Source organism: Vicugna pacos, chromosome 5 (assembly GCF_048564905.1).
Source record: "Vicugna pacos chromosome 5, VicPac4, whole genome shotgun sequence".
Lineage (NCBI taxonomy): Eukaryota > Metazoa > Chordata > Mammalia > Artiodactyla > Camelidae > Vicugna > Vicugna pacos.
The window spans coordinates 25755131-25769710 of NC_132991.1; positions in this window are offsets into that span (position 1 = coordinate 25755131).

Sequence of the window (14580 nt, forward strand, 5' to 3'; positions counted from 1 at the left end):
GTCTTCTCTTTCTCAAAGACTCACCTAAGTAGAGCCTTGTGCCAGAGTTCTGAGATGGAAAGCAACATCTCATGTTCAAGACCTCTAAGAAGCTGAAAATAGTTGGTGCATGGCTATGCAGAGACTCACACAGGATGAGTCAGAGAAATAGGGTTATTGAGAGAAAATTTTATAGTTCAGGGGTGGAATATGTGAATTTTTATCTCAAGCACAATACAATGTCTATGTAAAATGGGGGAGCATAATATATGCTGAACATTGATGAAGGAAAGAGATAATTATAAGTGGTGTTAGGGAAGATTTTTGCAGAGAAAAGAGCTTTTAAAAGGAGTGAGCAAAACCTGCATTGCCAAAAAGGAGGCAGGATGTCACGGATGCAAAAGTCATGTCTGGATGATGCTAAATTAGCATTTCTGACTGGTAAAGATGTGTTTGGGGAAGGTAGGAAAGGATAGGTGTGGAAAACCAGAGTGGAGTCATACTATGAAAGGCTTTAAGATTAGACTGATGAACTAGAACTGTATCCTTCAGAACCAGCCTTCTCCCATGCCTTTTACTTGTGTGTCTCCCAGAATCAGCTCTGGGCCCCATTTTCTGTCCCTATTCATCCACACCATGGTGAATGGGGTGTCTGCTTCTGTTCTAAGTCTTTTGTCAGTTTCTCCATGAGGCAGATAGTCTATTTCTGTTTCCAGACTTTTCCAGGTTCCCTTGTGGTTTTCATCCTTTTTCCCCAGGGATTTATTGACAATTCCGCAACAAACTATGTGGCAGATGAGTTTAGAAAATGAGTTTTAATAGATTTATTCACTAAGGAGCCATTCTAACACATTATCTAAGGTCTTTTTCAATAGGTAGCAACTTCGGATCATAAGATACAAAGGCTAAGAGGAAGGTAGACACACTTTAGATTGGAATTAAATCAAGCTGTTTTTATTGGTTGTCTTTGGATTTTTTTATTAATTTGTTTTTCTTCCCTGCAATGATTTCATTATTTGATTCATCGTTATTCATGAAACAAGAGACAAAGAAAGTTAAGATGTTAGATGTGTCCTATCTTTGAAATTAGATCTTGTTATCAGGTTCTATATTCCCATTTAGATCTAAATCAAATATCATTAGCATCAGCCCCCAAATATTCTAGTCTGCTTCTTCAACCATGACCAAAGCAATTTAAGAGCTGTTCTTCGTTACAGATCAGCCAGAGCCAGAATCTCCTCTTGTCTATCCTCATTATTAACTGTAACCAAAAATCTCCTATATCAGTATGTCAGACTGTGCCTTGCTAAAGAGTATCATATGTTCACCATGCAAACCAGCTGTGATACTTCTTTGCATTACACAGCAACATACTGCTTCTGGGTCTTTAACCAAACTGCATACCAATGGTTACCAGCCAAGAAGAACCAGCCAGAACTTGGCTGAATCAGTATACATTCCTTCTCTACTTGAAAAGATACAATCCCTGAACACTTTCTCCAGAAATGATAAACCCATGAAAGTTCTATGTGCAAAAGAGTTGTTGATGTAGTTAGTAGCCAGGGTATGATTTTCTCCAGCTATAGGCAGCTGTGTGGTCTGACCACTAAGTGTTAACATCAACCTCTCACTTTGCGTTTTGAAGTCTACAATTACAAAATAATGACTTAATTAAGATGCATTCAAACTTGGTCTGAAAGACACTAAGCTCTCACTGATGTGACAGTACACATTTCTCTCCAGCTGGAATGGGATTTCTGCTGGTAACTAGGCACAGGGTTCTCAAGACTTGTTGCTGAGTCTTGAGAATAAACCCTATTCCTGCTAATTTTTTTCAGACTACCCCAAGCTTTGGTCTTTCTTTCATTAGTGAGTTCAGTTGGAAGTGGACCTAAGAAAGACTGGGGGAAAATAAGGGAATGGGAGGAGAGGAGCATTATATTTAGAAATCAAATCTGTGCTCATTTAAAACTGCAAATATCATCTTTGGGAAAAGATGAAAAAACTTACTCTTTTCTTTTTTTAAAACTTCAACTCTTTCTTCTTTTGAGAGTTCAATAAGATATCCACTCGTTTCTTCTAAAGCTTTTGAGAACTTTTCCTCAAACACACCACTAAAGAACTAAGTATTCTCCTTAAATATTATAATGCTGTTTTTTAAACGAAGAAAAGTATTTCTTTATTTGAGGATAATATTTTTAAAGCAGATCAAAAGATTGGCCTAGAGCCCTGACAGCTCACTTCCAGGATACACACTTCTTCTCAGAGCTGGTCTTCATCTCATTTCACATTCATTATGAGAATCGCGTCTTTTTTCATTCAAACAGCATTTGGTGGAATGCATGCTGACTTTCAGTTAAAAGGGAAGGGAGAAAAGGATGTCGAAACAGTGATATAGTCCTTCCTTTGTCATTTCCACTCTTGCTGAAAAAAAAGAATCAGAGAATCCACACATGAGTGTGTGCACGGATGCACACACACTTTTCCTCTTGTGTCCCAGATACTCATTATCTGTGGATGTTTACTTAACGTTTTACAGAGCTCAAGTGTTAATCTTTTCTCAGTATTTGGATTCTACTGAGGAGGACATAAGAAGGCAGAAGTCATAGGAAAAAAATGAAAAGACCTGACAGCAAAAAGTAGCTTAAAGATGTGCATGCAACTCTGTGTTTGGAATGAAAATGGTAGACACGTTTTGAGTCCCTTAACTTAGCCAGATTTCTTGGTCACTCCAAATCTGGCAGAGTTTCTCCCAGGAAAATGTCTCAGTAGTTAATCAGCCAGGCAAACATTTATCAGTGTCTAGACAAAACCTCTAGAGAGAGCAAAATGTGGCCTTTTCTTACCAAAAGTGAAGAAATTTTAGTCTCACCTTTGCCAAACTTTCGTCTCTTTACCTCTTGTGTGTTTTTCCATTCTGGCTTCTACCAGAATGTTTGAGAAGTAGATCCTGGTTTGATTTTGAAGTTTTGTTTGTTTTTAAAATTTTTTTGTGAGAGTGGAAATGAAGGAAGTAAATTGGTTTCATGCTTTTCTGTTCCCAGCAAAGACAAAATCCACATGGGAGGAGTGGGCTGAGACTAGCGTGAACTGCCAGATAAATCTGCTCTTGAATTAATCTTAACATATATAATCCCAGGATATATTTGAAATGAAGATGCCTTGGGCATCTGGACAACTGAAGTCTAAAGTGGTTTATAACGCTGTTCTTTCACAATGTCTTACATTTTATTTTCTCTTAAAGAGTATATACCCCTGCAGGATAGATTACTGACACTGACACCAAAGTATGGAAAGCCAAAGTATCAAAGCCTCCAAGAAGCAAAACTAGCAGAGAGAAAATGTCCTTGCTCTTGTCACAGTACATTTTTAGAACAAAGCAGCTGATTTTATTTTCTAATGGAAAAAAAAAATCTGTGAGTAAATTTTAATTGTGCTGTGAGGGGAAAAATCCATTTGCAATTGAATCCAATTACAACTCATTTGAGATTAAGATTTGGTGTTTAATATTGATGGGTTTATATTGTTTTCTTATTGCTGTCTATGGAGAACTCAGTATGAACAATATATTGAACACAAAATACATAAATGCTCATTGTTTCTTTACTCTATAAATATTGGATTGGATTTATACTGTAAATATAAAAGAATAATTTGTTAAGAGTATTTTAAATAAAACCATGAATACCCAGAAATGAGAAGCACCAGAGCGCCTGTCTAATGAAACTCCATAAGAAGACATTACGCAGCATTTAACAGAGAGGCTGCAAATGAAAAACTGGGTTACCTTCAGATGATAAACCTCTCCAATTCCCAAATTTCCTCTTGGCAAGACATGTAAAGAAAGACAATTTTCTATGTGACTTGTTGGAAATTAGACTTGACAACAGATGTTTGATTTAATACCTAAGCAGTTCATTGTCCAACTTTGAACTATATCGTGGACAGACAAAAGTTTGTTGTCCCAATTCTTCCTGTATCATTTCACTCCAAGTTAATGACCTCACAGGATGGGAGAATCTACCTTTGGCTTTAGAAGTTGCACTTGGTTTGTAGAAAGGAGAGAAAATAGAGCAAAATCACAAACACGCACAACCACAATGGATAACAAAGGGGGATAATTAAGTAAATTATAGTCTATTTATATAAGCAAAATCATAAAGACATGAATATATGCAAAATATGCTAAAAACTTAAAATGTATAGGAAAACATTTATATTGTCATTTTAAGTGATAAAAGGTAAAAATGGCACAATTATAAACAGGTTAAAAGATACATGGTGTACTGCAAAGAAATGTACCCAAAATTTTAACAATTATTATATCTAGTTTGGGAATTGTAATTTTCTTCTTTATACTTTTGAAATGTAATTTCACCCTGTTGGTATAATGGGTATGCATTCTTTTTAAAGCTGAGAAAATACACAGAGCTATGAGAATGAATGTAAATCGATACTATCTTCTGTGCAAAAGAAGGTGCCATCAAAATCTGAGGGAAAAATGGCCTCTAGGTGCCCATTTAATATAACCCATTTCCTTGCAAATCTAAAAGACAGTGAAAGCCAGAGGGAGAGAATAAGACTAATTAAGATTTTGCTCCAACAAAGCTGAAGCTATACATTTTGCATCCCCTCTGTCCAACACCAGCATGCTTTCCTGGCCAAGGCTCATTCCATAGGCATTGCTTCACTCCACTCAGATGTTCTCAGCCAGTCCCTATGCCCATGATTCACCCGAGAGAAACTGCCTTTTCCAGTTCTCTTCCCAGTAACCTCCACCACTTAGGCCTTCAAATCAGATCACTCACTCTTGGGAACAATCTTCCCAGAATACTTTGGCATTTAAGATACATTAGAATGAATGGGATTTTATAAACCCAAAATTTACTGAACTCCCAACAGTGAACCTTCCTTAGGGTACCTTGCACAAACAAGACAGTTTCTCAAGCCTCAATAAATTTTTTTTTCATTCTAATAACAGAGTTGGAACAGAGAATTGGTTTTTGTGTGACTGTTTCTTAGACCAGGAATAGGAGCTGTGTTCTCACCTGGCTGAAGGTGGTGGTTGTGGGGAGGAGGATAAATTGTGCCTTAAAAACTGGGGACATATAGGACAGAATGGGCTAGGCTTGTGTAAGAAAATGAATGTATCGTATTCAGATATTGGGGTAACTTATTATCAGCCCTGAAAAGAGCCTAAGGTGGAACCTGAGTTCAGGGCAGCAGATCCAAGAGTCCAGAACAAGGTGAAGTTGAGATTAACACAAAAATATTTCATTAAGGAAACAGTGCTAGTGAAACAGCATTACTGGGCCATAATTTCAAAGAACATCTGCTGTACTAGTCCTTATTTATGAGACAGCAAAAGTGAGAAGTTGGAAAAAATTAAAGGGCTGAGGGGTACAATGTGCAGTGTATGGACCATTTTAAAAATACTCAGTTGCTTGCACCTAAAATATACTGAATTCTAAATATAATATATGCTTTAAAAATCTACCTAAGTTTCTCTTCTAAGTATCAAAGCAAAGACTAATGATTTAACTTTATCTAGGTTACTTCGCTACTAAATATGCTACCAAGTAAGCAATACTAAGTCTTATAGAAAGGTCAACACAAGCATAAAAATTATTTTCTTTGGTAAATATTAACTCATCAATTTCTATACCTTACTAAGACTGTACTGTGTTGCCATTGATGAATCATATCTTACATATAAAGGATTAATATCAATATACAACAAATAAAATACTACATGCAATTAATTTGTTAACCCTCCAAGATCCCAAAGACAATATTTATAATGAAACTGAAATAAGTGACATCTTACTCATTTCTCATTCATTTTTGAAAACCTATGACATGTATAACTTGATGTTAAGGTAAATCAGAAGATTGGAAAGGAAAAGAGATATAGTTCTTGCCTTTAAGAAACCTGAAATTTAATGGACAAGAAATAAATGTGAAATATTTTCATAATGAAAACAGTAATGGCCAGACTAGTCCCTTCAGCTGGAGTGGCCTCACCACCATCATTCCTTCCTTCTTCACTGTCTGATGGAGCATAACCCTCCACCCCGACCCTAGACAAACACCATGTACACCATGCAGAAGGGAGCATCCAGGAAGTGGACTCAACCCTTGCTAGCTAATTTATCACTCCATAATCCCTACCTGCTTCTTACAAACTACAAAAGAATAGCTCTTCTGGCTACTTGAATCCTTGAATGAGAAGTCCTTGAGTGAAAATAATAATTACCTACATTTATTGGAAGATCTACTATATGTCCAGTGCCTGTGCTAAGTACCTAATGTGCATTGTGCTGTGAGTACTTCCTGAGCTAAGGACCCAGCTCTGTGACAGAACAATTGGTTGATGAAAAGGCAAGTTAATACTGACTATTAAGATGTAAGATGCTAATCTGATGTCAAAGGTGCTGTTAGAAGGTGTGTGGATCAGACATTCACCTGTCCCAAGGCTGGTCAAAGAAGTCCCTGCAGGCTCTGTGGGTCTTTGAGAAAAAGAAACACACATCCTACTGAGGAACTGTCACAGAAATATCTCAGAACAGTGAGGTAGTGAGCCACAGAGTCTGAAAAACAGAGAGAAAGAATTGAAATACACCACAAATCTTAAACATTTTTAGGGGAAAAGCACATCTTTGTCTGGTTGGGTTTATTTATATCCAGTGCCCTCATATCTTTTATTATTCTTTACATTTTCTTCATGTTTGAATTCTAATTAACTGCTAGTCAATCCCTTTACTTTATTTGCCCAAGAAATAGAAAAAAATGTTAATAATCACATGAAAACACTTTTCAAAAACTGAAGTCCACTTTTCATTCATGTGTGCTTGTCTCCAACCCAAGGGCTGGGAATAATAGAAACTGTGGTTTGACAAAATTGGACAGCTGCCTTTATCCTAGGGCTGTACAGGCGACAGTCTGGCTACGGATTCAGTGCATTTTAGACTTAGAGCTACTTGGCCAGGAATAATAGAGAGATTGTATAATATTTGTGATTTGATATTCCCCATTACCATGTAGAGTTAAAACAAATCTATGCATATTAATTAAAATATGAGAGCACTCATTTCTCAAAGGATTTGTATCCCAAATGATTCCAGACATGGCAGGACTTAATAACTATGTTCTCATTGTGTTGCCTTGAATTATGGTGAAGCAGCAAATCACAAATGGTGGGTCTTAGGTCTGGGTCATATCTGGACCACAGATGTATTCAGGAGTGTGAACAAGTGTTTAAAAAATAGGGAAATGTACAGAAGGGTACAGATTTCTGACTTCTGTTGTACATTCTCAGTGGACAATAGTCAGCTGTTGCCAGGTAGCACTCATTCCCTTTAGAGGGGGAGTGTCATTCCACTTTGCTGAGAGCCCCCACTGAACTGAATCTGCCCTTTTCACTTTTGATTTAAATTACTTCCTTTTCTCTGCCTGCATTTGAGTTTACATATCTAGGTGTAGATTCTGACATGAAATTCATGGGTTTTGAAAGTGGTAAACACCTGGAAAATTAAATGACATTGTACCTGTAGCATAGACATGAAAAAGAAATATAGTTCTAACTTGCAAATGAATACTTATTTAAAAAGCAAACCTGGAATATTCTGGATTTTGTTTTGGCAAATCATGTGGGTAAACTCCATTGTCGGCTGCTATGAAGGGATACATTGTATTTTTGTTCATTTGCATGTTGAAATCATAATACCTTAGGCATATTTGAATTGTGTATACTATAAAACCAAGGGCCAATTCCCCAAAGTCATTATATTTAGAGGCTGGTATTTGATCTATTAAGTTGCTATTGCTTTCATCTCTTTTGCACTGATCTGTGCTAAACAATCTCAGAGTGTTGTCCTTCAAAGCAAGCTGCAGTTTGCATTGTTTCCATTAGATGGCACAGAAGATTCTTAAGGTCCCAAACAAACAAGAGCACTGGAGAATTCTGTATGTCATCAGCTATGTGTAAACACCAGCAACTTCAGCCCCACCACATCTAATTTAAAGTATTTTCAGGGAGGAGTTGTTTTGTAACTTATGAATCATATTTTTTTCCCTAAATAGTCGAGTGAGATATGAGACCATTTCCTTTGTAATTGAAGTCTGTTGTTCCTTGGTTATAGCCCTATGCCTTATCAAACTTGAGAAAAATAAATAATTATACCAAGTATTGCAAAAGACGTGGAGGAGGAGAAAAGGGACACTTTTACACAATAGGGAGCAAGGGTCAAAGCTAAAGCCCATGAGATATTAACCAAAATTTCTAAAAACTTTGTAATTGTGTATAATTACCAGTTTGGTGTTAGTCCATTTATAGTCATTTTTGTCCAATTGCCCTTTAAGTCTTCTCACTACCACTAACATTATCTTTTTTCCTTTTGATAATTTAGGATAGATAACTTAGGATTTTCAGTATTTTGGATAAACTTGAACTTAGTCATATCTAAGTCCTTACATATTTCAAGTGCCAATAATTCTGACCATGATACTTCTCAAGGGTTTCTTGGGGCTCTGGAGGATTTGGGCATTGATTTTTTTAGATGCTAGGGCAAAGTATCCCATATTAATTTTATCAGGAATTTAACTGCAATTGATTTTGGTCCATATGTAGAGAAAAAGTTTGAGCTTGAACCATTAACGTGCTTGTTGACCTGGCTTGGATATCCTTCATTTTTCACTCACATCTGTTGAAAGACTTAGAGAAGTCCCATGAGACTTCATGCACTGGCCAAAACGCAAGCCCAATGTTTTATGTAATAAGTAGGAAGAACATTTTCTACCAGATTAGAGTACTCAGTATACTTAAACCAAAATATGTTGATCTGGTAGTAGAAGTACACAATATTTGTAAATTGTGCTGATTGTCCAATGCCCCATAATTAGCCCAATCTCTTCCTCAAATGGCTGATTTCCATTATTCTGTTCTATACAGCTAACTAGACATTGATGTTTCAAAGTCAGACCCATCTTGGAAAATCACAGCTTCACCTTACCATAGAGCCATGCTGACAGGTTCAACCATCTCTCCATGGAGATGCAAGCACAGAAAGCAAAAGGAGATTATAACCTCCTTTATAGCTAGCTAATGGCACAGGGGCTACATTTAATTCTGGGTCCTTTCCATCCTCCTTGAGGTAGCTTTTTGGTGATGAAGAGTGTGAAGTCATTATTTATATAATATGTAGTTCCATTTTAATAGAAATGAAATGGCTCTAAGGTGAATTAAGGACTCAAGGTAAAATCTGCACATTATGAAAAAAACAGTACAGTGAACAATGAGTCATTGTTTCAGAGGATATCTTAGAAACTGAACAATTAGAAATATGAGGATTGCAAGCTTAACTGAATGGCTCACTTAAAATTGGAAAAGCAGAGGGAGCGAACTCCATGAGGTCTTTGTCAGTGTAAACCTGTGGATATTAGGACTCTCATAATGGCTCTAATGGCAGATTTCACACAGCACAATTAGCATATTGGACCAATTTAAAAGAACTAAAAACTAAACATTAAAGAAATAAAACTAGGATTAGGAAAATCTTAGGACATTCTTTCTAAGCATCAGAAGATGTAAATTCAGTTCTTATTCTTACGTATACTGAGTTCACCTCACTAAAATTTCCTTTTTTGATTCTGTTTTTAGTGACATACACAGCTGTGAGAACAGGCACACAGGATGGTGGCTTTTCTGTCCGTTAGGAAGCAATCAGCATTTTCTTCTTGTTATTTTCATTCCTTCAGATTCAAAACACACAAATACACACATACACATTCACCTCTTTAAATCCTAAGCTTGTATAACATCAGTATTCTGAATTCATCTTTCTGCAATTCTTTGATCTTTTATTTTATTTTTATTTTATAAATACTTGATCAATGTAATTGCATAATCGAGCACACACACTTGTTCAAATCTGAATAATACATGTTCACATCTAAATAATAAAAGCTGTGAACTTGTTGATATGACAATACCACTAATATCAATCCAATAAAATGACAGTATTTCAAAAAAATAAAAATACTAACATTTAAAGAAATGAGCAAGAAGCAAAAAAAAAGGGGGGGATACCAATATAATAAGAAAGAGGCAGTTTGAAATTAAATGATTATTTCATGTGAGAATCAAATATTATAATATTTACTTTCAATTATTTCATTATTCTTTATCTAGAACTGAAAAGAAAGCATTTGATTGGACCCAAATCATATATCACTTATCTTCTACTCTAAATTCTTTTGCAGATTCTGCTCTTTTTTCAATTCTAAGTGGAGAAAATAATTGTAGAGGGAGAAATCTGGGAGAAAGGCTAACCTTTATCTTGAATGGTGAAAGTTTTTTTTGGATGTGAAAGGCACTGTTATTAACCCAGTTTGAGTTTGATTTATGCTATAGATTGTCTTGTCCAATACCAGAGATAAGTTTGGACTGATGGTGCCACTACTTCTGATCTCACTTGTGAGGCTGGTGGAAAGGTGGAAAGAAGGTAGACAAAAGCTCAGGTTCTCAGGGAAGAGCAAAGTTAACTGGTTCATATAAGGACTGAAAACCTGACCCTGGAATTAATGACAACACTGGTTTTTCTTTTACTACCTTAAAGAAAATTCTCTGTGTCCTGAGAACCACCTGTGTCCTATGAGTTATATCCGGGTGTTATGGGAGAAAGAAAAAGATTCCATGAGCTCAGAAATCTCTGGATGTACTATATCTTTCTTTGAAATTCACAATCTACATTAACACAGTAGATATCCTGAGAAAGGCTTCTCCAAAGAACCCTGGTTAGGAGATGCAGACTTAATTGGCCAGTACCAGTATCTGACAGGATATTTGCCCATACTAGCTTGAGGGAGAAGTAGATGTTCAAATGATAGTGTTAAAAGTTAATAATATCAAGAGTAGTTTTCAACCCCTCAACTGTAAACAGGTTCTAAAGAAAAGTCTCCTTTCCTCCCATCAGTTCTAATCTTCCATTAGGCATTACGTAGGGAGCACAAGTAGTCACCACAACATAAGGGATTCTGATTCGGCTATCTTCTCAGGTCCTTGACAAATCATTTCAGTTGTTAAAAGAAAAAATAGTCACAGATCAATCTGCTGCCATAGGATAAAGCATGAGAAATAATTTTATTATGAAAACTGAAATTTGTCTCCAACTTAAATACTCCCATTCCCATACTTTTATATTTCTTTCTCTGGGTCTCCACCATCATATACATTATTAAACTTTCTTCATGGGAAAGGAAGGTTTAACTGCCTTAAACTCTAAGGTGGAGAAACTTGCACTTGTACATTAAGCCTTTTAAAACTCAGTATAAAATAAAAATTTCTATCCAAGGTAAAGGAATTTTAGGTAGCCATTAAAAAACTTAGAGAAGGGTCTTGAAGAAGAAAATTACAACATATATGGGTTTACTCCTCATCTTATTTATTTTTATTTTATCATTTCCTCTCAATAGAAATATATTCCTTGTACATTTATAATCTAGAAGAAATGGATTTATACCATGGTTAAGGATTTTCAGTGTGAGGTGTGCAGAGTTCACATGTGTAAATATACATACTCTCATGAAGTAATATTGACAATAAATCAACAAGGTTTTGTCATAAGTAGATTTTACCTAGTGAGAAAACTTGCCTAGACAAGCTTTGGCAGTTCTGTTCAAATACGTGTGAGTGACACGGATTTCTCAATTTACCTCACTGGATTACTCCAGGGCAAACTGTCAGATGGATGTACAACAGCAGAGCAAGATTACATTTTTTTATTTTCAGCTAGCACAAGTATACTTGAGATTTTCAGTCACCGTTTATGCAGCATCTACTCAGAATGTGAGAAGAAGAAATATATCAAATGGAAAGACAGATGCAGGACAAATGCAAGGACAGAGGATTAACTGAATGGCCTGGAACATTAAAGACCAGAAAGAGAAGCACGGCCCCCAAATGAGAAGTCTGCCTAACAGTTAACTCCCTGTAATGATTCACCTTCATCTCTTATCGACTTTCTCTGAATAACGGCATGAGAGCTGTGAAGAAAAAGGTATGTTACCTAGAAACAAAAATCATGATCAAAGGGAGAAGGCAGGGACTAAAAGGAATGAGCAAAAGAGACGTGTGGGATGCTCACTATCCCACTGCATGGTTTGTTCTGGGAAAGCTGCTCTCTGGGAAATTACAACTTGGACTCATACCCGGGAGAAGCAAGGTGGTAAAGGTTAAGTGTAGGCTGAGCTAGCCCTAGGCAACCCTGCGAAGTAGGAGATTTGTATTTTTTACTCTTTTGATGTCTGAAACAGAAAACCCATTCAAGTCAGGCTCTATTAAAAAAAGGGACTTTATCGGCTCATCTAACTGGAGTCTAGGACCAGAACAGACCTCATTCAGAGGCCAAGCAGTATTTGGGAGGCTATTTCTGTATTTTTGTTGCCTCCACTCCACATCCTTGATGTTGGCTCTAATCTCAAGTAGGCCCTTACTCTGTGTGATCCCAAGATGGCTGCCAGCAACAACTGGGGCTGTGTGCTTCCTTGTTTGGGTCTGTCAAAGAAAGGAAGAGTCTATATCCTACTGGTCTCAGCAAAATCCTGTAGGTTCCCTCTGACTGTACCAACTTAGAATACAAACTAATATCCTTGGACCAGGACAATGTATGGCAATGAGCTGATAGACTTAGCTCTGAGTTATGTACCTATTCCTAAACCAGGTAACATGTCATAAGAATGGTATGTTCAGATAAGCCTAATGCAATCAAGGTCCACCTCTGGAAATAGGAGTGGGTTCAGTTCTACCCAAATGAGTAACAGTGAGGGCAAGGTATGTACGTGGGTGTGTGTGGGGGTGGAGGTGATGTTCCTAGGAGAAACAGATTCTGTACTAGGAAAGACAATGGATAGTGTTAGGCAGCAAACCAGGGCTGCCCACTATAGCACTCTCTCCCCAGACTCCTAGTCCTTAACCCCGGATATCTAGCCAGAATCCTATTTAATGAGGCCTTAAATTTAGTTAGCCCCGTGGTTCATATGAATTGACCTAATTCAGAAATAGCTCAGAACTCCCTTGAAGGTCTACTTGAAGAAACATTTTTGAGGGGTAAAAAAACTTCTTTGGGAACTTATATGCCTATGCAGGCATACGTATATATATATATATATATATATATATATATATATAGCATACATACTCAGAATGTGTTCTTCAAAGATGTAGTATATAAATATCTGAAAATATATAACAAACTATAACATGACCACTATAAATGTAAGACAATTAATTGGTTAAAAGCTGAATATATTAGTTCTTTATTGCTGAGTTAACAAATCACTACAATCTTAGCAGCTTAAAACAACACCTATTTATTAGCTCATAGTCTTTACAGGTCTGAATTGTGGTACAGCACAGCTGAATTCTCTGTTTAAGATCTCATCAGCATAAAGTAAGGGCATCAGCCAGGACTGTGTTTTTCATTTGGAGTTCAGGATCATCTTCTAAGCTTGTTAGTTGTTGACAGAATCCAGTTCCTTGTGGTTGTAGGACTGAGGTTGCCATGTCCTTGACATGTGGCTTCCTTCATCTTGAAGCTAATGGGGGCACAATGAATCCATTTTATGCCTTGAACCTCTGTTTCCCTCTTCTGCTTTTAAGGGCTCATGTGATTATGTTGCATCCGCTTGGATAATCCAGTTTGGCCTCTTATTTTAAAGTCAGGCTATTTAGTAAACTGAATTACATTTGCAAACATCCATTTGCCATGTAACGTAAACCCAGGTACAACATCAGAAAGTGAAGACAAGGGGGCCAAAATTCTACCTCCCACACTGGATATTTCATTTTCTGCATTGGTGGTGACATTAAGTGAAAGAAGAGGAAGCTCACATAAGGAGGAACCTAAGTGTGGGTTCTTCAACTTTCACATTTTGGTGAATAACATCTTTATCTCTATTGGTATATGTACATACATATGTAAATTACAGAAAGATAAAAGGTGCTGAGACTTTTCATTTGTTCTGATTTAGACTTCTAAAACCTCTGTTCTGCAGACTAGGAATCGGTAATAGGGACAACTTTGAAAGAATCTGCCTGCATTTATCTTGTGTTTCTTTTTTGTCAGACAGTACAAAGAAAATTAAGGTTTTTCTTCTTTGCTATACATATAATACTCAGAAGTGAAAGCTTAATTAACCTGTCAGAATTGTGGCATCTCTTTTCTTGAACTGCTGTATCCACCTTCCCAAAAGATTTGAAAAAGGAAGAATAAACCTCCCAAACACCTCAGCTGGAGGACTGCACATGCACAGCAATCCTGCCCTCTAATATGGCTTCCTGTCATTACAAGTGGTGTTTTCATCCATCTGGGTGAGTGCACTCTCTCACATTTGTCAAGAAATGTCTACAGTGCAAGAACACCAATTGTTTCATAAGGTAGGGCCCATCAGGTTGCAAAGAGGAAGCAAAGCAGAGCAGCTAATTATCGTGTACCAAATTTATCCTTTTCAGGAAGACAAAAAAAAAAATTAAAAGAAGCAAAGTAGTTGACAATTCCACCGTTGCCTGTAAGTTAATTTTCACTTTCTTATAGTTGACTTCTT